The sequence below is a fragment of the Danio rerio genome, chromosome 8 (genome assembly GCF_052040795.2).
Source record: "Danio rerio strain M-AB ecotype USA chromosome 8, GRCz13ab, whole genome shotgun sequence".
Lineage (NCBI taxonomy): Eukaryota > Metazoa > Chordata > Actinopteri > Cypriniformes > Danionidae > Danio > Danio rerio.
In genome coordinates this window covers 21,738,801-21,763,522 of record NC_141028.1, presented here as the reverse complement: position 1 = coordinate 21,763,522, position 24,722 = coordinate 21,738,801, and the positions used below count along the sequence as shown (strand labels likewise).

The following is a 24,722-nucleotide window of genomic DNA, read 5'->3' as shown; positions in this document are numbered from 1 at the left end:
TCTACATAAAGAGCAGAAACCCCACTGCAAACTTAGACTAACAGAATAAAGTTGTTGGATCTCACACTTTAGCAGAAGCCACATCTGTTTTTAGCTGTGAAGAAGTGCTGAAGTGTTGATGGACCTTGGAGGGATATAGTCTGCTAAAATGGGATTAACAGAAATATATAGGTCAAATGCAGCAGAAATGTTTGTACACTCACAGTGAAGTTGTCATGAGCTTTTCGCCATATTATTATACAGCTCCAATTAGTTCCAGTCCACTAATTTGTTTGTATCGCTCAGCTTCTTTTTGTTTGCTACAGTCAATTCCAGTCATATCAACGAAAGTATTTTTGTTGGCCAATTAAAAGTAAACAGTAGAGTCAGCCATATTCTCCATGAAATGTCAGATACCTTTCACAGTACTCATTTGCTTAAAAATGTTTTATTTGAACTTGATAAACTGATCTGAAATAAGTTAAGCTTGTCTTTGCATGCACATTATTAGCACCATATTATTATTTTAATTATTCCACTTTTACAGAAGTGGAATTAAAATTTAAAGACCTTTTTCAGCTATTGTATAATATATATATATATATACATTTGAGTGTGTAACAGAACAGTGTGCAAACTGTGGGACATACTACTTCCTCGTTAACAGATGATTGTGTAACTTAGTTATGAGCTTTGTCAATCATCTACACTTCTTTCACATTTAATTTCCTACCTTATTGGAGAAGCAGCAGAAGATTAATCTCCCATTCGTGAGTCTTTCATGCAGAGAAACCTCCTCAGGTCTTTGGATCATTATGCATTCAGACGTTAATGTCCAAACACGTCTTTATACAAGTTCAGTATCGTTTTTGCAGATGAAATATAACACAGAAAACGTGATTTTAAATATTTCCCAGTTGGCTGCATATTAATTAACAGTCATACAAACATCATTACTAAAGCTACTTGACGGTCTCATGTGTCCATCATGTTTGTAGGTTTTTTTTTACTTTTCACCTGCGTTTGTAGTTCTAATCAAATTCATGTCATAACACGCAATTCACTGGGCAATATCAGCAGTTATGGCCTGTTTCCACTGAGTGGTACAGTACGGGTCACCTTTATGAGGCTTGCATTTCTACTACCAAAAGGGTACCAAAGTAATTCCGTCATTTTGAGTTCATAATAGTCCAAAAGGTGATAATAATAGTTAAACGTGGCAGTTTGTTCATATTTTAGGTTGCTAAAAAAAACATTAGCTCCTTCACTCTCGTTTTTGTCCATTTCTGAAAGAAAGTCAGAAGCACTTCAATAATAACACGCATGTTATTATCATCAGCTCAAGAAGTTTGTTATTTCAAATATAGACGCACACACAAGCTCTCTGGAGAAAGTGAAACCGCTCAGACATGGCAGATTTTGTTCGTCTTGGCTTTGTGGCTGTTCATTAAGATGACAACAAGGTTTGTTTGAGCTCAGGTTGACCATGGATCGGTATTATATGTATACTGTATATTATTATGATGTAATGTCTAAGCAGTGTTATTACCCTTTTGGTAAAGGGTACCCAAAAGGTGGTATGGTACGGTTCGCTTTTAGGTACCTTTTGACAGTTGAAACGGCCATTAAAGCGTACTGAACCATACTGTACCACTCAGTGGAAACGGGCCATTAGAGCATGAACGGTTCTACACTTAATTTTTACCTGAAATAGTAAACAGGAACCTTTGGCATGCTTTTTTCAAAATACTACGATTTGGGGCATAATAATTATAGTTTCAAATACTATTTAGGATAGATAGAATGCAAATAGGTACGCAGCATCTATCTCCAGCTGCCCGATGGGCAATCTTAGTGGGAGGAAAAATACATTTCAATGTCTTTACATTCACTCAAAAAAATAGATAATTATGTATGTGCTGTGCTGCTGATATGGCAGCAATAAATCCACCTTTTTACTTGAGAAAAGCCACGATATAAACAATTACCTCTTAAATAATGCAGTGTTTCAATCGATGTGCAGTACTGAGACACACAAGCACTTGTCACTCACTCAGAGATTGCACTGACACAAAGATTCAGATGAAATAGCCTGAGCTAATTTTAAAGTTTAAAAATCATAGATTTTAAAATCTATTTAATAGTAGTGTATGCGTCTATACCAGCAGCATAAACTGAACATCCTGATTCATCCAGTTAGCTTTCACATGCCAAGATGTTTCATTTCCACAGCAAGAATCTGAGGTTTTTAAAACATGACATTTATTCAGGGTGATTAAAAAATGAATAAACATACATTAACTTCTTACCTCAGAATTTTCCTGAACTGTACAGTGGAACAGGATGTACAGTTTAATTATAATAATGTGTCTAATAATTCATTTTCTAATATAAACAAATGTGTGCAAACCAGCAACTGAGAAATGTAGACTTTCCCAATCTGTTGATTGCATGCTAATTGCTCATTTAGAAATGTTATTAGGAATGATAGCACAATGAACAAAGTGTGGAAAATTTCCATCATACATTCGCAAATGTTTCGACTGGCTTGCGTTCAGAACAGTTCATCATCAGCATTCTGCTACAAATATTTACTCAACTCTCCGTGCAGTAACCATCTGATGGACCTCAGATAAATAATGCATATTTAAATGATAGAATTAAGCAGAATCTGACTTTTGCTGCATTTAAATATTTACATTCCAGGTCTCATGTGTCAGAACTGGGCGCTATAATCTATTGGCACAAGTAACAAGCGTGATGGAAAAAGCAGCCACCTCTCTGCTGCTGCTGCTGGATAACCTCCTCGCCCAAAAATATTCTCCTTACCTCTCTCTCTATCTGCTTTTTCTCTTCATGGAGGCTTTTTGCATGCCTCTCTGACACTACCTGCAGATTGGAATTTGAGCGTCAGCACTAATGGAATTAGAACGACTGGAGAATTAGACTGTCAGAATAATGGAATGAGAACACATGGTGGAGGCAAAGATGTTATCGTCAAATTCTTTCCTCATTGTTTCAAGATGGTATTGGAACTTTTCGCGTGGCTGACTGGATTAAGCGTGTCTTTAAATATTACCCAAGAATCTGGCACTCTTTACATCATAAATGCTTTTGACCTTGGTTTGTAGATCCACAACTTCATTTTCTCAATTACCCATCAAACTCTAACAGAAATGTGATTTCCATTTGGAGGACTTCCATTAGGGGACTTGAGCTGTCAATGATATCATGAGCAAAATGTGCGTAAAAGTGGCACCGGAGCCAAATCAGGCCAAATCTGCGGGGCCTGTGAGCGAACACGCGGCAGTCAAACCGCCGGCCTAATTACTTAATTGGCCTTTCTAATGACTAAATTGCCCCCTGCTGTCCAGAACCACTTAGACAATTATGTATTGGCCTGAAAAGAAGGCTTGCTCTGGAATTCACTGAAGTGGAAAAGCCAAGCCATGGATACAGTGAATGTTTACTTTCATCAAATGAGAGGCAGTTACCTACATCAAAGTGGCATCTCAGACTACAGCGTAACACACACACACACACACACACGCGCTGTTGTCTATGCTGAGGGTGTGGCTCTTCCTCGCAGAGCAAATTATCCATGCAGGACACAGAGATTTGTACCTCACAAACATCCTGTTCTGTGGCAGTTTAGTTTTCCATCAAGTTGAAAATAAAAGTGGATAAAGTTAATGTACTAAATTATTTTGGATTGATTTTAATTAACAAAAATTCTGTTACAATAGTAATATTGTAAAATATTTGTACTTTTTTCATATATAATATATACTTAAGTATATATTGAGTATATTTAGCTTTAAAGAAAAACTTTTATTCATCAATGATGTACGAAATTAGTCAAAACTCATTTTTCAATAACTGCATAATGTCAACTGATTTTTCTAATTCACCAGCATGGCCTTTATTGTAGGGATGAAGGGGATGTCAAGAGAACAGTGGGATGAAGGGGAAGGGAAGTAAGAGGATAAACAGTGAAAAGGTAGGTTGATCAGGCGTCCTACGATGATGCCCAGAGACTCAAGAGTGGGGGTACCATCTCTGTAATATTTGGTTGATGATTGGACCCCTTGATTCAACCGAGGAGTGAAGAGAGGGTTATAGGATTGTTAATGGGAAGCAAGAAAATAAGGGTAGGGAGGGTGAGTTCGAGAGAACGAGAATAACTGTGCTAGAGAGCTGGTCTGCCTTAAATAATTTTTAGGGAGTAGGTGATTGGTTGAGGAGACAAAGTGAGATGCGGTTCCGCCGCCGAACCTTTGTAAACAAGTTAACTCCATTTATTTAAAATAAATAAATAAATAAATAAATTAATTAATAATTAAATAAATAATTAAAAGAATTAAACCGATGCAGCTTGAAAAGCAAAATTCAGGTATTATCAATAATACATATTTGATCATTTGATATGTTACGTTATAAAAATATTACAAATAATATCATTATCATCACTGAAAATTGTTATTCTGCTCAATATTTTCAGTGTTTACTTGACATTTAACAATGTAAATGTCTTTACTGTAAGGTTTAATTAATGTATTGTTGCTGAATGAAAGTATAATTTCTTTTATAAATAAATACATACATCCACACTCATGAACATGGCCTATTCTAATGGTACATTACATTACCATTTACAAATTTGCCAGCATCTGGCTTAGAACTGATTCCTGAAGATAATTTATTTGCAAAAAAAAAGTATACTTTAATAAAAATAAAAGCTTTTAGACTTTTTGAAGGCTCATGTTTTCTAGAAACTTACTCAAAAATGGTCAATATTCAAGCAAGGAAAAAAGTCAATGGTAACACTTTAGTTTAAATAGCAATTCTCATTATTATCTAGTGGCTTAATACCTGCCTGTTATCAAGATATTGACTGTTTATTATTACTTTGATTTTATTCTACATCTTAATCCTACCCAATACCTAAACCTAACTACGACCTTAATAACCTTAATATGCAGCAAATTAACCATTTATTGAGCTAAAATTCAAAGTTAATGGTTTGTAAATAACAACAATTATATCTTAAAATAAAGTGTGTCCAAGTCAGGTAATGAGTGCAACATAAATTCATTCTGAAAACGTAGCCATTTATACGTTTCTGTAGAATGTGATTTATGTAGCCAGAAGTACTAATGGCTGCCTTTAGTCTTTAAAACGAATGGTATGGGGCGATATGATGTCATTCCCTTTCTCGATTAGCCTACAGCTTACCTCCGTATGGATGGCTTTCCCGCTGTTATCAGTTTGTCCACTTGAGTTGCAGAGACGAGTTGAACACAACTACCTGAAAATAAAAGCCAAAAAATAAAATAAACTAGTAGATAATAGGGTGAGAATGAGGTAAAATCTAAAAAAATGTGGTAAAAATCAGGCGAGGGCTTCTCTTTTTCTGGATTGCTTTTAAAAACTACTAGTTGGGTTTAGGGAAGTGGGTTGGCAGGTTAATCGGTGGTTTTGAAAATACAATTGGTTGGGTTTAGAGAAAGAGGAGGGTGGGTCAGACGATTGGTCATTCAGTCAGTCAGTCAAACGGTCAGTAGACAGCGGCCTCTGTTGGATTTACAAAAACCAGGCAGGAATGGCACTTGCGAGAGAAATTTGAGATCTCAAAAAGCGTAAACAGTGGCCTCTGGTGGATTTCCAAAAAAAAAAAAAAACTGCAAAAAAACATAGCTCCTGGGAAGTATTTGGCACTCTCCAGACAGATATGTAAAGGTATGTTTTCAGAATGAGCCTGGGTTGGATGAATTTATCCAAATCTTGGATCAACTAGTTGATCCCACAGACCTGTCTATAATTATTATAAACTTACAAATGTGTACACACTTACACTATGCTTGACAGAATCAATTGAACCACGCTCCTCTTGAACCTTTGTTTCAATTTGATTTTGAACATACAGGTTGCTGTTAACAAGAACTGATCCCTGGTGCATCTTATTGTTAGTGATTCATGAAACATCTCATTGACTGAATGAATGGCCTGTCCTGCTAAGTCTGTTTTGCTGCGCTCTTCAGCTTTAATGAATTCTACACATTGGGGATGTGCTCTGTGCCTCCAGCAGCTGGGAATGCAGAAGACAGAGCGCTATTCCTATCCCAGAGCCAACATTCACCTTTCTTTTCCTTTCTCTTCATCTTCCTGACTGCATTCCTGCGGTGGAATGGAACAGTCATCTCATCTCTGCTTTAATGGTCTCACGCCATGCAAGAGATGTCCACTGGCTGTCTTACATATCAGAGAGAATAACAAGGTCTATTTTACAAAACAACATGCTCTCAGACACACAACAACGAATGGGTATAAGCAAGTGAAATCTGATAACACACTACAAACGCTCTTCGAACAGTCAACAGATAAAGAGGTTTAGAGAGAGTTGCCTTGTCATTGGAAAGAATCTCACCACAAACATGGCTCTCATTTAGAAATAAGAGGAAACTTTTCTGCCGCTCTTTTGTTAGCGGAACAAAAGACTGAGATTGATAAGAAACTGAAAGATTTTTGTTGTGTATATTAAAAAATACTTTTGCAGTCAACTTTATCAACCATTGGAAGGGAATTGCTTTTATGCGGGAAACTGAATATTAAAGGCTTACTCTCATGTCGTTTCAATCCCTGTAGACCTTCGTTCAACTTTGCATCGTAAATTAGGTTATAATTGAAGAAATCCGAGAGCTCCCTTATCCTCCACATACAGCCACAATTGTCATAAGATGTTTAAAGTGCACCTATGATGAAAATCATCTTTTGTAAGCTGTTTTGGACAGAACTGTGTATAGGTATAATGTGTCCACCCTCATTTTATGGTGATATAAAGACAATAGGTGAGTTTTTTTTATTTCTGATGTTAAAATAGGATCCGAATCCCTCCCATTCTAAGGCCGACAGCAACATGACATAGGAGTGTGGTTTCACTGCCCACTCAATTGATTGACAGCCGCATATAACCATGTCTCCCTAGTATAATCATATCCATGAGACGGTATGTGCATAATGCAACTGGGAATAAGTTAAAGACTAGGTTAAAGGTAATCTTTACCGCTGTAAATCACTGTTATCAGCACAGCCGCATTTCAGTACAATTATAAAAGAAAAAGTTCCTGGTTTGTGGACATTAAATCAGGTTTATTTTGTACATTAACATAACAGATATCCATACAGCAGTGCATATTAACGTGTATTCTGTCACATTCGCAGTGCAAAGTTAAACGCGCTTGCTGTGTGTGAGTCTGTGTGAGTGAACTTTGTAACGATATTGTGTGCGACAGAAAGGCTTGAAATAACTGCACAACAAATACATCAAATAATCACTGGGAAAGTTCTCACTGTAGTATTTTTCACAAACGTTACATAAGATCTGCTTCCTTTATGTCTGTCACTGTGTGGTTTATCTGACGCAGCCACACACTGAGGCACACTCTGACAGGCACGTGGAAACGGTGGGCAGGAAGAACTAGCACAGGCACAGATCACAAAAACAGATACATTGTGTTCAGAGCAGAAAATTTCAATAGTCTGAAAGGTATAATAAATAATCTGATGGCTATTTTGACCTGAAATTTTACAGACACATTCTGGAGACACAAAAAAAATGTATCTTAAATCTTGAAAAAGGGGTAAAATATGTGCCCTTTAAAGCTTAGAAAAAGAACCAAAAACATTGTCATAATTTTCCATGGGACTCTGGTGGTTCAATTGTAATAATACATAGCTCGAACAACATTTCTGTGTGCCAAAAGATGGTAAAACCCCTTTGTTTGCCCATTTTTTCTCTTTCACGTTGGGTGTGCAGGCAGAACTATGTATTGCCAGAACAAAGGAGAACAAAGTTGTTTATACAGTTCTTTTTTTTTTTCGACACAACGGTGTTCTTAGAGTTTTGCATGGTTACAGTTGAGCCACTGAAGTCACATGGAAAATTCGGATATTGTTTAGGTCTTTTTCTGTGCTTTGAATGTCTTGTGACTGTTGCTGACAATGGAGTATGAGAAAGCTCATGGCTTTCATCTAAAATATCTTAATTCATGTTCTGAGGATGAACAAAAGACAGGGATTAAAACAACATGAGGGTAAGAAATGAATAACAGTCTTTTGAAACCCTTCAAGCTTGATCTGCTTAATCTGATAGTAAAGGAAGAGATGCCTGGGTTATGTTTGTTTGATTTGTTGTCTTGTTTGATCTAAAGCAGATGCAGCAATCTGTCATGCTGGTAGTAAAGAGTGTAAAAATTATGTTGATTTTTTGAATGCCGACATAACGGGCTCTATGCACAGCTAGTCTTTTTCAGTCAATGATGAACTTCCGGTGAAAGTTTTATGTGACTATATTCAATTTCATACGGTTCTTTTGACAGCATTGATGTTGTAATGCAATTCAAGTATAATCTGTTAAATAAACTTAAGCATCTGTTTGGTTTTTAAAGTGTAAAAAGAGAGGAAAGACCGTTTAAACGCAGGTGCCATCATTAGCAGCAGGCTAGCACAGAAACTCCATTGAAAATACTGGGGTACAATTAATTTCCATATTTTAAAGACATGGAGTGGAAAAATCTAATTTAATGAAGTCCTTCTTATTTGGTCTGATACCAACTATAGATCATATCTCAGCCAGGCAGTGAAGATGGCTGGTTTTTAAAAAAATCAGATCTTAAACTCTGCAATTTTGTATGGAATTAACCGAAAGCCCTCAGACTGGCTGTCTGAATTTAAAAGTCTGTGTGCATATACCCCATTGTATTCACTGGGAACTGGTACATTTTAATCTCTTTCAAATGTCCCAATCAAATATCATTGATTATCAAACCTACCATTAATTTCAGTTTCAGCCATTAATAATACTTTGGAAGATAAATGTGTTGCAAAATCCAGAAGGTGCAAGTACAAATCTGCAGCCAGACTCTATTTAAATCCAGAGACATCTACATAGATACTCACAGTGGATGCAGGGTTCGTTTTCTGAATCTTATCAGGTGACCAGCACACATGGGCAGCCTCTCTGTGACCTCTGCTCTAATACAATCCACACTTCTGCCCGCACATGTCCACACAAACCCCACGAGACGAGTAAAGATGCCAATACAGCTACTTCTGTGACCCCTGAACAAGCAGACATGTGCATGTCGACTGAGAATCACTGCCTAATCACAACATTCATGAGCATAATGGACAGTTTTGCACCATAAAGCTACTGTCAGGCTGCTATTAGTTAAACAGATGCTCTGAAGTGCTGGTTAAAACACACCTCTTTTCTTCTTTTATCATTTCTACTTCGCTTCGGATGAGGTTTTCATATCTTGCCCCCGCCAGGTCAGGTCTGATCTGAAAAACGCCTTGAAATGCGGCTCCTCTCGTAAAAGTTTTACAGGCATGCACATAAATCCTCAGACTCCCTGTCAACCTCTTCCTTCTCAAAAGCAGTTTCGCCTCACTTTGTCACTGTAACCTCTGAGTCCGCACAACCCCAGATCATCAGGGATAAAGACACGTTTCAGTGACATTAACAAGATCTCATACTCAGTTATCCTCAGTTAGGCATCATGGGAACGACCGTACATTCCCTCCATCCATATTTTAATGAGAACAGAATAAGATCAGGCCAATTTGGTACCACTTCATCTATAAAAACTGGGATGTAATACAGCACTTACTGTTTGTGGCTGTTAGAGAGTGGATTATATAGCTACGTACTGGAACCAAGTAAATCTACAGCACTTGTTTATAGTATTTGGAGAGATTTTTTCCCCCAGTCAGTCTAAGACGGTCCAGATTAGCACGCTATTGAGTTTCTGCACTGTGCTAATACTGGTTTAGTGCCAGTGACATCACAGGGGAGATGGTGACACATATCTATTACTGACAGCTCATCACTCAGACGTGTTTTATCTAGTCCTTCATTCTTAAATATTCTCAACCACACTTCTTTACCCCCCAAAAAAGAAACTCTAATAATATTTGGATTGCACCATACATTTGTTCATTTGCAACACCAATGCAGACACTTTCAATCAATGCTGAGAGATTTATATCCCTATTTTAACCCAAACCCTAACACTTCAAAACATTTGTTAAGTCTTCTGATGAGGCTTCCTGAGCAGTTTTGATTTACACCTTTTCTCTATAATGATCAATGATCTATAATGATGGCTGGCAGAGCAGGGGAGAAAGAGGGGAGCAAACAACAGTTATCTCACAAAATGAGACACAAACCATGAAGAGAGCCATGATTGTATAATTTTACAAAGTCAAAATGCAAATTAATAAACAGTAAGTAATTTAATGTTCTGCTACACGTTATTCGTAATTTCATACACACATAACAACAAATTTTTTTTTGTCATTATAAAGATAATCATGTTTAAAAAAACACTTTTATTGAGAAGTACTTCTCTCCTCTTGAATCCCCAGGTCTGAATGCAGGCACAGTGAATAGCAGTGCAGCAGTTCTCTAGCCCTGTCTATTTCAACCATTAGCAATGCCAGTAATCTGGAGGTTTTTAAACATAGGGTAAACACAGCTGCACGGATAAAGGCGATGTGTCTGAATGGTAACAAACTGATCTGACAAAAAAGTCTGCCATTCTCCAATTCTCATACAGCTCACTCGACAAAAATGCTACCTGCAAATCAACAGCTTAGCTGTATCAGCCCTAACAAAATCACAGGGAAAAACATGGGCAAAAACAAACTCTGTGGATTATGGAAACAAACACAAACGACCCTTCATTAACAGGTAAATAGGCTACTGCATGCCATGCGCGGTCAAACCCAGTCATTAGGTCTCACAGCTTGGCTGGTCTGTTGTGCATTCAGAAAGCACATGCACTCATGAATAATTAAGAAACAGGACCTTCTCATAGGATAAGAATACTTAACTATAAACAATAATGAGAAACCCACGCATCATCACTCCACTTGCAGATTCGCGCTACATCATCGATTGTAGACTACTCCAAAAATTATTTTAAAACCGGAAGATGGACTTAGCTGACAAAAGCTCTAAATAATCCCATTTTCCCCCACAATTAAAGCTGACAGGTGCTACTGTTGTCTTAACTGATGCTCAACACACAAATCTGTAAAAACAATTTAAAAAGTACTCCAGGGTGTCCTTCATCTTTAATGTATCAATGTAAATGTGTGAATAAAGTCATGAAGTAAATGATGCTACCTTCTTATCCTTTACAGCAGGGGTACTCGTTATACCACAAGTTCCAAAAGGCCCAGTCTCTATTTTTCTTTCCAATATTTTTATTAAAAAAAGGTTTCCTTTTTATGAATTTCATATAGTTTTATCTGGCCAGTAGTAAAAGAAAACAATCCTAAAAAGTCAAAATAATCTTCAGCGATAAGGATATTTGAGCCCTGAGAGCCAAAGCAGTGGTGCCATAAATTTTCTTATGAAATACATGTCATCAGTTGATCCCACTGTGAAACCGAGTATCTGTATGGGGTTCATAGTTTTATTTTTGAAATCTGGAACATTTTTGTGTTTTGCTTAAGTATCTACACACAGGCAAAAAAAAAAAAAAAAAAAAAAAAAAAACACGTAATAAACAGCATGCTCTCATGCGCAGATAATAGTTACGTTTTGAAATTTTAATTATCTTTCCTTGTAATCCACATATCATGTTTTCCTGTTATAACACTGTTCATTATAAAACAATCTAATCTTAACATGCTGATTAAAAAGGCTTATTGTAAAATAAAAAAAAATAAAAATCATGTTGAAGTTCTTTATGGTCAATTTCAACAGTGTTTTTTTCAAAAGATCAATACACTCACTATGTCTTTTGCTTTTTTAGCCAAAGATGACTCATATGGAGAATGAAGTCAGATGTATTGCCTTAGGTGTGAGATTTTCACAGACTTCAAGAGTGAAAAAATCTTGATGGTTCTGTAGGTTTTGCCTATTCAAACTGATCTTTATTTAGTATTTTCTATTGGATTCAGGTCAGGTGATTGGCTGGGCCCTTCAACAGCTTGATTTTCTTTCTCTGAAACCATTTGAGAGTTTCCTTGGCTGATCATTGTCTTGCTGAAATGTCCACTCTCATTTCATCTTCATCATCCTGCTAATGTAGATGTTGGACTGAAGCAGATAATATTATTTTTACAATAAGGAAAGGCAGAGGGTTTGCTGAATGACTACTGAGAGATTTCAGCCTTTCTACACCTCCCTTTCTTCATCTATTCGATACTTTTTCCCTGCCTGTCCTCTCATTTTATTACACAACTTAATTTGTAAAGTAATTAGGTTTGTTTACTTTGCATATATGGATTTCTTTGGTTGTTATCAACATCTGGTCAACAGCAACTTCAGATTAAATGTTTTTTTCTGAGAAAAATGGTGACTTGTTGAATACTTATTTCCCCCACTGTAAATTGGGATTGTGAATTCAATAAATCAGTTGTAAAAAGCTGTAATAAATAATGTTTAAAAATACTAAATATAAAATTAAACATTATTTTAAGAAATCATGCTGCTGATCCTCTGTTTCCTGTTCAGTTTCAATGCACAGAAAAAGCAGTTTTGAAATCCTGCTAAAACCCTGAATGAAATAATAGGGGTTTAGAATGGCATGAGGGTGAATAAGCAATCCCAAAATTTTCATTTTTTTGGTCAACCATCCCCTTATTGTCCTTGCTGAACATATTTAGTTCTGTCTTGGGTTGATCATTTTCCTTTGCTTACTTTCCAATGCACAAAACTTCTTTAGACTGTCCTTGAGTCCTTAAATACCTCAACCCCCTGTTTTTACAATAGTTTTTTTCCCCTCAGAAACTGTATACCGGTTGATTTGCCCTACAGAGAGATTCTGGTTAGCCATTCAGTATTGTATTGTTTAGTCAGTTGTGGATTTGGGACATGCTGTTGTCTTGTAAATTGCTTGTCTTTTAGTTGAACTTTCAACATTCTGATGTTCTTGTTTTGCGTATGCAAAAACAGAATGACTAAAAGAAGAGCTCTTTATCCTTTTTTCCCCAATCTGTGGCCAAGAAGAGATGTTTTGGCGTATCGCTCCTCTCATCTTCCCTGTTTTTCCTCTGCCTCAGATCTCGCTCAATTTCACCTGCCATTTAATGTTCCGATTCCTGTTCTCCACCTCTCTCATTTCTCAGCTTTCCTTCTTCACCCACTGGAACAGCTTACATGTAATATCAAACACATGGCAACGTTTATAGACGGCAAATGAGTTGAGAAATCAAATTTACTTAACGATTCCAGCTCTGGTTCCTCAGGAACCGGTTACTATGGGAGATGATGATGGGCATCTGAAATTACACCCTCCAGACTGAAAGACAGGAAGAGGGAGAACGAGCAAAAGAGAATTGAAGGTTTTCAGGTTAAACGTGAGAGGAAACACGTCTGAAGGATGTTCTTGGGCCTGATTTGCTACTTTAGTACAGACTGTGGCGAAACCAAAGCTGAACAACAAATCAGTGCTGTTATTTTTCATTCATTCTTTTGTTTTCCTTTGGCTTTGTCCATTTTTTTTATCATGGGTTGCCACAGCGGAACGAACCCCCAACTTATCCAGCATATGTTTTACACAGCGGATGTCCTTCTAGCTGTAACCAGTACTGGAAAACACCCATACATTCACACACACACACTCCGACCAATTTAGTTTATTCAATTCACCTATACCAGAGCATCAAAAAGAAACCAACACGGGGAGAGCACGTAAACTTTGAAATAGAATTTTGAAACAGAAATGACAACTGACCATGCCAGGTCTAGACCCAGCTACCTTCTTGATGTGAGGCAATGGTGTTAACCACTGCGCCACCATGCAGTTGCTGTTTTTTTTTAATTTTTTTTAATTAAAACTGAATCTTTGTGTAATAAAGCTAAAACGAAAGAGAATATTACTTAAAAACAAATGTTAAATTTGAACTGCTAAAGGGGAGGCACAGCCTCATACCAAGAAGGTCGCTGCTTTAAGCCTCGACTGGGTCAGTTTTCAGTGTGGAGTTTGCATGTTCTCCCCGTGTTGGCGTAGGTTTTCTCCGGGTGCTCCATTTTCCCCCACAAGTCCAAAGACATGTGTAACAGGTAAATTGGGTAAGCTAAATTGTCCGTGGTCTGTTTATGTGTGAATGAGAGTGTATGGGTTGCAGCTAGATGGGCGTCCACAGTGTATAACATGCTGCATAAGTTGGCGGTTCATTCCTCTGTGGCAACCCCTGAATAATAAAGGGACTAAGCCAATAAGAAAATGAATGAATGAATGAATTTTCATATTTGGGTGAATTCTACCTTTAAAGGTCCTGTGAAGTGCTTTGAAATGTGCATCTTTTACTCAATGTTTGGCGTAATCTCAACTGAAAAATGAAGAGAGGGCAGGACATAGATTAGCTCTTCCTCCCATTTTAGAAAACCATCAATAACTTTTTATTTTTATCACTGCTCTGCCAGTTTGTGTGGTTGAGCTCAAGCGCACCAAATGAAAATCAAATGAGAAGGGGACGGGGCATGTCAGATACTAGAGAGCATTTTGATTGCATTCAAGGTTTGATGAGAAACGCTGATCCATTTAGCAGAAGTGACAAACTTCAAGCTTTACATGTTTGTGTCAGTTTTATATCTTCTTAACGTGAATTTTGTTATTGTTTTGTACCACACTAGCTTATGGATAATACACTGAAAAAAATTACTCAAAGATGATTCCTTGGTTTTACTCAATTTGTTTACGTTAAGTGGTTGTAAACAATTTATTTGAGCTGCATTTAAACAAACAAATTAAGTTGAACATTATTAAACTTAATTTGTTTGTTTAAATTCAACACAAATAAATTGTTTGCAACAGTTCTGCATGCAACACTTTTTTCAGTGTAGGCCTGTGCAATTAATTGAAATTCAGTTTAGATTTCAATCTTGGCTTCTAACGATTATGAAATGACGTTAATTAAGATAAAACGATTATTCCCTCATATACCGCCCCCTTTGCAGTTGTACACATTTGTTGCTCTGCAAAGGTCAGTTTCACGTGAAAGGCATGTACTGTAATGTAAGTTTTGCAGCACGGGATGAGCATCATTTATTGATGTACATTCGAATCATTTATGTTTTTAAAAGCACAAAAGAGATTGCAAGCTAATGTGTGTATGAACTCAGCCTCATAGGCGAGCAAAGCACACACATGTTAAGTCATCTTAATGTGAGCACTTTAATGGTCAAATACATGGAAATTTGTGTCAAAACGCAGTCTTTAGTGATTATTCATATTAACCCTCATTTATGCAATGAACAAATGAGTTGAGTTGTTTAATGAAAACATAAATCAGAACTGTGCTCTTAAAGTGACAGTGCGCAATATTCCTGCTGCTGACTGTTTTTATCATTATTAATCAAACAACAAAATGAAAAAAAAAAATCACTCCCTGCTCTTGACTGAAGGACTTTTGTAGCTATAACTAAAGTTTTTTTCTCACAGTGAAGTTGCTTAAAGCACAGTTTGTATCATATTTTATTCTAATGTATTTATTTCCATTTTCTTATTTACAGGGACGAAAATAACTGTATATATACTTTTGAAGTCAGAATTATTAGCGGCCCCTTCTATTTTTCCTCCATTTCTATTTAAAAGAAAGAAGATTTTTTTAACACATTTCTAAACATAATAGTTTTAAAAGTTAATTTCGAATAACTAATTTCTTTTATCTTTGCTATGATGACAGTAAATAATATTTTACTAAATATTTTTTAAAATACAAGCATTAAGCTCAAAGTGACATTTAAAGGCCTAATTAGGTTAATTAGGCAAGTTAGGGTAATTAGGCAAGTCACTGTATAACAGTAGTTTCTATTGCAGACAATCAAAAAATATTTTGCTTAAGGGAGCTAATAATATTGATCTTAAAATTGTTTTAAAAATATTTAATCCTGCTTTTATTCTAGCCAAAAATTAAACACAGAAGACTTTATCCAAAAGAAAAAATAATATAGAAATTACTGTAAAAATTACCTTGCTCTGTTAAACATCATTTAGGAAATATTTATATAAAAAAGAAAAATTCACAGGAGCGCGAATAATTTGATTCAATTGTATTCAATTGTTGACTTCAACTGTATATCATTTGGAATAATCGTGATTTCAATTATGACCAAAATAATCATGATTATGATGTTTCCCATAATCAAGTAGTCCTAATAGATATCCTTAAAGAGTAACTTCACTGACAATAACATCTAAAAGTTATTTTAATTTCACTGGACCTTTAAGAATCCTTATCAGTATCCATTAAACCTGAGAAATCATTACTGTAAACTTGAGTCCACATTCTGACATGTTTAATGGTTTTAGTTTATCCACATTGTGTGCATGAAACAGTTAGTGACATCGATAAAGCACAAATTGAACAGCAACGTTTCGGTCAACTATTTTAGCCTAAAACCATCATTTGCGGTTTTGGTCATTTTTTTCAGTAGCATGATATTCTGATTCAAACACTTATGAAAACAGTAATACAACGTTCTTCTATAAATACAGTTTAATTGTGCTCATGCATTTCTAATGGATATTTCTGGGAATGTCAGCTCTGAATGAAAACATGGAAAAGCATAATGATTGGTAACATTGGTATAATATTGTATCATCTCACATTCTTTCTGCCGAGTGCTGAACAGGAAAAGAAAAAGAGAGAGAGAGCGACGGGGGGACTCGGGTGGGAGTGAACACGCAGGCCTATTCAGATAGCATAGTTTGGCTTGGCAGCGAAAAGCCTGTGTGTAAGCAGTCTGGGTAATTGGTTTCTGATGCCCCTGTCAGTTTTCGGCCAGACCACCTGCCCAAGGGAGGAGGCAGAAAGAGAGAAAGAAAGAGACTTGCTCTACAGCATCTCTATCCCACCCATTGAGCTCCCTGACTTTCCAAAATGGCCCGATTCAGCCCCAATTTTTACACTGGATTATTCACGGGGCCTTGAATTCGATTATCGATGACGGTCAAATGGGTGTCGCTGGAGGACAAGCCCTACGAGGCTCGAACTGGGTGCCAGCGGATATGTGCACCACAAGGCAACTTTACAGAAACTCTAATGTGAAAAATATGGCTTCAGGCGCTGCTCCGTGCCAGAGAGCGCTTTTCCGTGGCTAGCCGTGATATTCGATCGACATGCATTAGCAAAGCCTTTCGTTCTGAAATGCATAAATCACAGTTCTCTGTTCCGGCTCTCACAGGTAACAGCCATTTTCTTAAAACTTCAAGTTAAAAAAGAGCCATATGAGGGTCTTTATGGTCCATGTTGGAGCCGAAAAGCTTAGAGTCCGGGGAGAGCCAGTTTTGCTGGCATGCCAAAAGCTAAGGGAGATGGAGAAAATAAATGAGTGAGAGAAAGAGTTTGTGTGTGTGTGTGTGTGTGTGTGTGTGTGTGTGTGTGTGTGTATATAACGGACACCTTCCAGACGTAGCTCAGCTATTATGGCGGCCAACTCAAGCACATGGCTGCGGTGTGAATGGCTTTTTAATGCTTGCTAACAGGAGTGGTATTTAGCACGGTGGAGAACTGGAGATGGGAAGAGAGTGTCGACAGAGCCGGGATGGGCCCATCTAACCACGTTTGATTGAGCTAAACACGTCAGCTTTCCTTGGTGTCCACTAATCCTAAATGTTACCACCATCTATGCTTGTTGGATTTTGTTGGATTTACATATGAAGGCGGTCAAAAATGAATCAAAAACATCTTGGAGAGGTTCAATTAATGGTATAATGTGTTTGTTCTGGAATAACATGGAGAGGAATTAGCTGGGAGTTTAAGAGCACGGGTGTGGAGATGTATTGGGATGTTGTTGTGATTTCTGGAAGTCTGTTATTACGGAGTCACTTCTTTCCCACCAGTTGAAGCAATTACGGCTTTTCAGCCTTCTTTAGTCCAAGATTTACATATTTCCGCACCTTTCACTTCAGCCCTGAGATGACCTCTGGGTCTCCATGGCTTTGAAAGGCAGTCATACCTCTCAGCACACACACAAATTATTGTATATACGTGTGCTTAAGACACTTTCGGTGTCAGCTGGTCTGTACACAGCCACGACTGCTGTAAATTCCCCAACAAATTCCTTAAAACAGGTCAGAGAGGGGTGAAACAGGTCACTGCAGAGAAGATGTAAAAACCCAATACACATTAAAGGAATGTTCAGGGTTCAAATCAAGTTAAACTCTATCAACAGCATCTGTGTCGTGCTTTCAATTAACAGAAAACAATTTGGGCTCATCCGTCAGTTTCTAAAAGTCTCTCTATAACAATTTACTCACATTGGAAGAATACATGTTATAAATGCACGCTATTTAAAAAAAAAGCCAAAAGACAAAGAGTTTATATGAAAGTCATACCTTAAGAAACTAAAATACACAATGACCGTTATTTCATTCCAAAATGAGATTAAAAGCTTCATGATATTCCAAATCCACTTCATTTATCTTTACTACACAAAGATATTTTCAATCATTTCTGAGAAAATTCTGTCCTTCCTTTAAAAGTATAATCCACTAAATCTCTAGCGATCCATATCAATCAAGTGCTTTAATTCAAGTCTTCTGAACATACATGAGTTATTTATAGGATGAACAGAATTATTTAAGCCATTTTCATATATAAACTACTTTGACTATACCATCACTCTTTCCTAAGAAGGAAGACAATACTTTTTTACCCACAATCTGTCACTGAACAGTTTTATTGTCTCCTGACACTATTTACTATGATGCAAACTGGTGGGCTGAGCTAAACCGGCAGTGACGCAGAAGCAGATGTTGATATTCTGCAGCAGAGGTGGAGTTCATCCACACATAAAAACTTAAAAATGAGACACATTTTGGCAACTTTCCTTCAAAATAATCCAACCCAGGCTCATTTTGATTACGTACCCTAATATACATTTCTAGAGAGAGAGCACAAAGCGTCCTAGGAGTGATGTTTTTTTTTTGCAGTTTTTGTTTTCTGCCACCAGAGGCCACTGTGTAAGCTTTTTCAGATCTCAAATTTCTCTGGTGAGTGCCATTTCCACTTGTTGTTCTCACGTAAATCCACTAGAGGCTGCTGTCTACTGACTGACTAATCGACTGACCGAACCGCTCACCCTCCCCCCTCCCTAAAACCAACCACTAGTGTTTTAAAAAGCACAGATTGATCTGCCCACCCAATCGACAAGTGTTTTGAATAGCAATCCAGAAGAAGAAAAGTCCCCTGATTTTAACTTATTTTTCAGATTTTACCACGTTCTCACCTTATTATTTACTTGTTTATTTCATTTTTTGGCATTTGTTTTTTTTTTTATACCAGCTTTCTGAAACCGTTCTTCACTGGACGCAAACCCTGTTGTCACAGTCAAGTCTGGTGGCAAGTGAAAAAAGGGACAGCATCATACTGCCCATCACGTTCTTCTTGCAGATAAAAAGCAGCTATACGTAGCTCTCCAGAAACGTATAGGACCTACGTTTTTAGAATGAGTCTGTGTTGAAATATTATGCCTTTAGACTATCAATAAAGCTCTTACATGACATTTTATAGTAAAAAAGCCTCTTACATTTCGCAAAAAATAAACTGTCTCAGTTCACAACATTTCTCCATTCAGTAGCTAAAAAAGGGTTAACAACATAAGGCTTAAAAAGCGATCTATCTACCAGCGGGCTCCTGTGCATGCGTGTGCACGTTTTCTCTCCCATAATGTCTTTACCGGCCAAACACGGGCCCCCTCCTACACCTTGGGTTCTTCGGGAGCCTTTCATGACCCCGCAGCACAGAGGTCAAGTGCGAAAACGCTCCATATATTGCAGAAAAAAAAACACACACAGGAGCTTGTTAACCTACAAAACTCCACGACCCCCTGACGCTCGCTCTATTTGGAGTGCCATCCATTTCGGTGGGTGAACGAGGCCCAGTACGGCATTATAAAACAGCAACGATTCCCTCCACCCTTAGAGCTGTCCACGGTGAAGCAGCCATCCATCAGAATGCAGAATGGAGGCCTGCAGGGGCCCCTCTCGAACCTGCCACGGGCCCCGGCCAAACTCAGGAGGAAACATCCCTTTCCAAACAAGCCCTTCAAGAGGCGCCCTGCCCCACAGGACAGACACAAAGAGCCATGAAAGAGATGCAAGGAGTCATTTGAAACACATTATCCATAGAGGGAAAGTAGGAGCTAATGGTTTTCCTCTGAGGGTGAACGGGAAGAAGGAGATGGTTAAAAGGGAGAGGAAAAAGAGCACCTTTCGTGGACTAGTCCCTGTTGAACACTTTGCATCCAAGAAAAACCATCCTGGCTTTTTTGTTTATTGTGATGATAAAATGTTTAATGTGGTGATGGACACCATCGTATTCGCTCTGCATCGAAACTTTGTCTTTATTGGCCGTGTATGTGTGTGATCTGGGTCAGTTTTAAAGCTGATGTTACTGTGGATTTAATGACTCACAGGGACGTTTGGGTTTAGTCTTAAGTCTCAGAACTCCCGAATGCAAATAAACACTCATTATCAGCTCCAGTGCATAAGGATTTCACTTCAAAGAGGGAAAGTTAAATTAAGGATGGCCTGATGTGAAACGTCTTACAGAAAGTGAAGTCAGAATGTATTACCATAAAAGCTGATTATAGATAAACAACCCATGTAAAATATAATAATAATAATAATAATAATAATAATAATAATAATAATAATAAAACGTGCATTTGTGCATCACAATGCTATAATATTTAGTTTGAGATTTGTGGAAAAAGTAGAAATGAGTATGTACAATTAAATATTCAGGAAATATGTTAAACTATGTCATTAAACTATATTATTTTTTTAGTTTATAAAATACTTAAAAAATATATACAGTGATATAAGAATGTAATAATCTTGTCATAACATATATCTTCATATTAATTTACATCAGCATGCTACATACAGTATTTTGTAATATACACTCACCGGCCACTTTATTAGGTACACCTGTCCAACTGCTCGTTAATGCAAATTTCTAATTAGCTAATCATATGGCAGCAACTCAATGCATGTAGACATGGTCAAGACGTGCTGCTGCAGTTCAAAGCGAGCACCAGAATGGGGAAGAAAGGTGATTTAAGTGACTTTGAACATGGCATGTTTGTTGGTGCCAGATGAGCCGGTCTGAGTATTTCAAAAACTGCTGATCTACTGGGATTTTCATGTACAACCATCACTAGGGTTTACAGAAAACAGTCTGAAAAAGAGAAAATATCCAGTGAGCGGCAGTTCTGTGGGTGCAAATGTCTTGCTGATGCCAAAGGTCAGAGGAGAATGTCTAGACTGGTTCCAGCTGATAGAAACCTACAACCGAGGTATGCAGAAGAGAATCCCTGAACGCACAACATGTCCAACCTTGAGCAGGATGAGCTACAGCAGCAGAAGACCGCACCGGGTGCCACTCATGTCAGCCAAAATCAGGAAACTGAGGCTACAATTCAACAAACATGAAAGCATGGATCCATCCTTACTTGTATCAACGGTTCAGGCTGCTGGTGGAGGTGTAATGGTGCGGAGGATATTATCCTGGCACACTTTGGGCCTATTATTACCAATTGAGCATCGTGTCAATGCCACAGGATACCTGAGTATTGTTGCTGACCATGCCCAACTGTTTATGACCACAGTTTACACATCTTCTGATGACTACTTCCAGCAGGATAACGCTCCATGTCATAAAGTGTGTCATCTCAGACTGGTTTCTTGAACATGACAATGAGTTCACTGTATTCAAATGGCCTCCGCAGTCACCAGATCTCAATCCAATAGAGCAACTTTGGGATGTGGTGGAACGGGAAATTCGCATCATGGATGTGCAGCCGACAATTCTGCAGTGACTGCATGATGCTATTATGTCAATATGGACCAGTACCTTGCTAAATCTATGCCATGAAGGCAATACTGAAGGTAAAAGGGCGTCCAACTCAGTACTATTAAGGTGTACTTAAAAAGTGGCCAGTAAGTGTATATGTATTTTTTATGAATAAAATTTTTAAAAAGCACAACATTTGATAAGATACTTTCTTGCTTTTAAATATTGCATATAGTGCAGGTTAGATGCACTATATGATATTTTTTACAAAATATTTATCTGTTATGCCAAATGACATAAGAATTTTATTTGTCTCATGTTTTTATATTTTATTTTCAGTTAAAACAATAATAATAGATACTTTTTTTGCTTGCATATGCTTTCCATGTATAAAAAACTCTGCAAATTTAATTTGATGCAGACACAAACACAGCAATAATAATAATAAGATATTATTTTCTTCCTTTCAATGCAAATAAGGTCTTCCAAACTTTTCCCATAATCCTTCTCTCTTACTGTCTGTGAAAGTGAATTGAGGGGGAAAAGGTCCTCTGAAAGTGGATCCAAACCGCCTGCTAATCAGAATGCCAAGCCTAACAGGCACTGACAGCCTTACAGAACGTCTGTATATGTGTGTTTTCAAATGGCAGGCTGCCGCGTCGAATCTCCATTTGCTTTTTTTTCCACAAAGGCCAGCAGCCCACACATTTACACTGACAAACCACTGTTTGGACTGCTGATCTGTGTGTATCTATTGGCTCATTATCCGCAGCACAGAATAGATAACCTCCTCTTCTACATGGGAAAACTGTTCCGAGTCCAGCAATGACATGCATTACAAACTCCAACTCCCTGACTGACTTTTGCTGATGGATGGGAAGCAGATGAGAGCGAGTGAGAATGGAGAAAGAAAAGAAGAGAGAGAGACAGATAAAGGTATGGAGGTCAAAGCGGGGTTTAGGAAACAGACGGTCACCCGCAGATGAAAGGAGTCCACAATCCCATTCAATAATAACCATGTGTCCATGATTGACATCAGCACTGAAGAAAAACCATAGTCATGAGTAGGCTTGCTAACTAGACTACTGCATTTGATGCATAGGCTCTAAACGCACATATCACTATCTACCATACTACCCAGTTATTACAATTAGGTGATTAAGATTTTACTACTACATTCATTCATTCATTCATTTTCCTTTGGCTTATAGTCTCTTTAATCATCAGTGGTCACCTTTGGGCTTTGAACCACCAATTTATCCAGCATATGTTTCATACAGCCGATGTCCTTCCAGCTGCAACCCAGTACTGAGAAACACCCATAACCTCCGACATGCACACACATACTGTACACTACGGCCAATTTAGCTTATTCAGTTCACCTGTAGCACATGTCTTTGTGTAACCCCGCCAGTCCTACACCACCCAACCCGCTCCGGGCTGGAATCGAACCGGCGACCTTCCGCATGGGAGTCGGTTGCTCAACCAAGGAGGCTAAAGACCATGGCCTTTAGCGTCTGTCGCTAGAGCACCTTTAGAGGTCAGAGGAGTGAGGTTTACCTGCACAGCACCTACTAGCTGGCCTCCGTTACATTTGGACCATGGGGGAAACGGGAGCACCCGCAGGAAACATACGATATACTTTTATATATCACTTTTGTGGATTAGATGGTCTGTGTTTTGTTCTCCATATGTGACAGTGACATAAGTCATTTACATATCCTTCTAAAATATTTCTTTATTATTATTTTATCAAGATAGTCCCAAGGATACACAAGATCTCTTCTGCCAGGGAGCCCTGGCCAAAATGGCTGTACAAAACGTCCAACTTCCAGCATGGAATGTTCTGTTCAAAGGAAAAAGTAAATGGATTGTGGTGAGCTAAATTAACCAATAGAGCGGATGACTCAGTTAGGAGCCAAGTAGATTTTCGATCAGGTCTCTATTTGAATCAATAAAAAAAGTAACACAACAATATATGCCAGATATACTGGTTTACTATCAATATACCCCCGACTATGGCCTTTGTAAATTTGCAGCTGCAAACATATCTCTGCAAAAGAATATTCAACTGAATTTTTCCATCAGTTCCATCAAAAGTAACCAAACAACACATAACTGAATTGCAGTATTTAGAATTTATTTTTATTATTGCCAATATGGATTATTCCTATAAAACATCTAAATGGAAACACTATAAGCTTATACTGCATGTGAAAATGAAAAATAAGGTACAGCTATTCACTGTTGGAAAACTCTTGCAATTTACACTCGATTTACTTGAAAGAATTCAGCCAATGCAAACTTAAGAATGTGTTATAGCACTAAATAACCTGCAGATTGATCATTACTGTGACACATGAAATGAGAAAGCACCGCTACAGTGATTTACTTTCTTCATGTGAAGACTGCTTTCTGGACCTAACACACTGATGAAATCACATGATATTTGGCAGCTCCATCAAGGGTTACTTGCCGAATCTGCTGTTATAATTTTAATGCTTTAATTTCATCTTCACTCTCCCCTAGTTTAAACAAAAACAGCTACAATTGAAATCATAATTATTAAACCTCTTTAATTTTTATTTCTTTTTTTTTTATATATCTCAAATGAGGTTTAACAGAGCAAGTTTTTCACAGTATGTCTGATAATATTTTTTCATCTGGAAAAAGTCTTTTAATTTAATTTTTAATTTGTTTTGTTTCGGCTAGAATAAAAGCAGCTTTTTTTTCTTTTTTTTTAAATCATATTTTTTTAATAGTCTACAGAACAAACTATTATGTTTAGAAATGTGTTGAAAAAAATCTTCTCTCCGTTAAACAGAAATTGGGGAAAAGAATAAACAGGGGGGCTAATATTTCAGAAGGGTAATAATTCTTAAACTTCAACTGTATATTAAAAAAATTAAAATAGTCTAAAA

At 37.4% G+C, this 24,722-nt stretch overlaps 1 protein-coding gene and 1 long non-coding RNA gene across 8 annotated transcripts in view; one reads left to right on the top strand and one right to left on the bottom strand.

Moving 5' to 3' along the window:
- The window catches only part of si:ch211-120j21.2, a 238,426-nt gene that overhangs the window by 85,483 nt on the left and 128,221 nt on the right, over positions 1–24,722 (bottom strand). The window contains exon 7 of one of the 6 annotated variants that reach the window (XR_015497809.1): positions 5,215–5,287. The exons of 3 other annotated variants lie outside the window; for them this stretch is intronic. This is a non-coding gene — a long non-coding RNA (si:ch211-120j21.2). Of the gene's footprint in view, positions 1–5,214; positions 5,288–11,241; positions 13,296–24,722 lie in introns of those variants that run through there. 2 more of the 6 variants (XR_015497806.1, XR_015497804.1) reach the window with 2 other exon arrangements.
- Positions 1–24,722, top strand: part of trabd2b (TraB domain containing 2B) — a 102,306-nt gene that overhangs the window by 12,140 nt on the left and 65,444 nt on the right. The window lies entirely within an intron of this gene.